This window comes from Mirounga leonina, unplaced genomic scaffold (genome assembly GCF_011800145.1).
Source record: "Mirounga leonina isolate KUSES-001 unplaced genomic scaffold, KU_Mleo_1.0 Mir_169, whole genome shotgun sequence".
Taxonomy (NCBI): domain Eukaryota; kingdom Metazoa; phylum Chordata; class Mammalia; order Carnivora; family Phocidae; genus Mirounga; species Mirounga leonina.
The window spans coordinates 21,475,571-21,478,269 of NW_023270431.1; the positions used below are offsets into that span (position 1 = coordinate 21,475,571).

The 2,699-nt window shown below is 37.7% G+C and overlaps 1 pseudogene; it reads left to right on the top strand.

The window, feature by feature from the left end:
- The first annotated feature begins 827 nt into the window (after nucleotides 1-827).
- LOC118017318 lies at nucleotides 828-2,350 on the top strand (annotated as a pseudogene).
- The last annotated feature ends 349 nt before the right edge of the window (nucleotides 2,351-2,699 follow it).

The window sequence follows — 2,699 nt, forward strand, 5'->3', positions numbered from 1 at the left end:
TGACCCTGTCCCCCACCTCACCAAATTAGAAATATTACAAAACCTTGCTTAATGTACAAAATACATGGATTTCTCAAAGAGTCTTAAATCCAAACTGAAGTTAGTAATGATTATTAAAATAATGATAATAATAAAATTAGTAACGATGGCTAGTATTTGGAGCATTCCTTTTACCACGAGTGTGCTAACTGTGTTATGTTTGTTAGCTGGTCCCTAGATCATCTTTTCAGGAGGGTACATTGTCATACCAATTTTACCACTGAGAAAAGTTTAGATCTTTCCACTCTTGAGTAGCTTGAGAGTGGGGTAATCATTTGTATCTTTGGGGTAAATACCCAGTTATCAACTTTGTATTTTTAATAAAATTAAAAGAAAACAGGCTTTTTGAAACATAAGTCAAGCAATAAGTTTAAAGTAGAATAAACTAGAATAAAAGCTAAGCTTTAAATTAAGAAGGACTTGAACATTATAAGAAAAGAATGTAGTAAGGGGAAAATCTTGTCTTCTCATTACCAATTCGCTTGCCAAAAACAATTATAAAAGCTGAATCAAACACATTTTTAAAAGTTTGAAAGCATCAGCGAAGGCATTAGAGAACAGCCAAGACAATCAGGAGTTGAGGGGCAAAGACCCCACAGAAAAGACGGGCAGGTTAAGATGAACCCACTTTGATGACTAGCTTTTCCCTCAGAGGCATTGGTAATTTGGACCATCATTTTTAAACACAAGTGGTAGACTGTGGCTTAAAGCAGTTTCATTAGGCTGGGGAGAACAGACCAAAGGGGACAAAACATAACAGGAAGAAAGGAACAACAGGATAACCCAAAATGCAGCAGCATTTTGCCCTTGAGGAATTTCCAACTCCTAAGCCTTTCCAGTGAAGAGTGAGACTTGAAATCCCAACTAAAAAACCCCAGCTGAGATGCCAAAGTGTAAAGCCAAGACTCCAGGAGTCTATCAGTACTAGAGAGACAGAAGTTGGAATTTGTGACCCACCCATGAGGAGACATAATAAACATCCCAGGATTCCAGTTGAGATATAAAATGGAAGAAAGTCATATTTTTTAAAATTCCCTATATAATTAAAATATCAATAATAAAAATCAAATATGCAAGAGATTAGTTAGGCAAAGTAAAATTCAGATCCCTATAGGCCAAAATTTCTGGGTTTTTGCCTTAGATGTTGTTAAAAATATTGACCTTGAAAAGTGAGAATAAATGAATAAAGCACTCAAAATTAGATAGACACAAATAAAGCAATGAAGTTATTTTTTAAAAAGTAGAATTGAGGGGCACCTGGGTGGCTCAGTCATTAAGCATCTGCCTTCGGCTCAGGTCGTGATCCCAGGCTCCTGGGATCAAGCCCCGCATTGGGCTCCCTGCTCAGCGGGAAGCCTGCTTCCCCCCTCCCTCTCCCCCTGCTTGTGTTCCCTCTCTTGCTGTGTCTCTCTCTGTCAAATAAATAAACAAAATCTTTAAAAAAAAAAAAAAAAAAGAATTGACGGATTTATCTGACACACAACTAAAAAATTAGTTCTTAACTACTGCGTGGACCCTAGCTGACCCCTGTTGTCCCAGATGGTCAGCTGCCCCCTGTCTAAAGAGCACAGCCTTCCTTGGTCCAGGGGTATTGCAGGAACAAGATCTTTCACACAGGGCAGCCAAGTCTTGCCCCTGTACCGCCTCTTCCTGAATATAGAGGAAATGTTCATTTGCGGCTGATCTCCAAGGAATTCTTCCAGTTCCTTTTTCCCAAAACTGGGGTAACAGAACTTTAATGTGCTTGGAACTGGGCTTATCTTATATTTTCTGCCCATAGAAATATATGTGATTACTGCAGAGACCCTCTCTGTTATATCAACAATAGGGTTACAAATTTATGTAGTTAAAAAATACGGTACCTCAAAAAAAAAAAAAAATAGTACCTCTGTTGGAGAACTTGCTGATAAACTCAATGAGCAAAAAGTTGCCCAGCTAGAAGTGAAACAGGCTTCCATCAAACAGATCAGATGCAAATGACATGGAGAAGTCACAGCAGGCACTGGTTCAAAAGTGCCATTACCTTTTTGATGTCTAGATGAATAACATTGCTATGATACTGGAGTTTACTTACCAGGAACAGCTACACAGAGTAAACAAGGAGGTGAAGAATTGCCTGGACTATCATATCTCTGTGCACAACATGAAGCGTCAAAAGGAACAAGAGTACATGATAAACTGGGTGGAGAAGCAATATGGTGCAGAGCATCTCTACACAGCAGGAAAAGGAGACAATTGCCAAGTGCATTGCAGATCTAAAGCTGCTTGCAAAGAAGGCTCAAGCACAGGTAGTTCTGTAAATGCATCTATCCCAGTGGAGACAGCTAGAAGTAACTGACTAAGGAAACTAGTCTATGTGATAAAATCTTTCTGTATTGCTGTCTACTGAAGTTACACTTAACCTTTCCTAAAAATGAAAAGTTTGAATTTCATATAGTGAGAAAATTAAAACAACTTATTTTGTTTATCCTTCTTGCTCTGTATTTTGAGTTGTTCCTTGATCACTTTTGAATGAGCAGTTTGCTTTTAATAAAATTTGTTGCCCGACTAAAAAAAATAAAAATAAAATAAAAAATTAGTTCTTTTCACTATTAAGAATGATATTAGCTGTGGGTTTGTTGTATTTGGCCTTATTTGTGGAGGTACATTTCTTCTATACC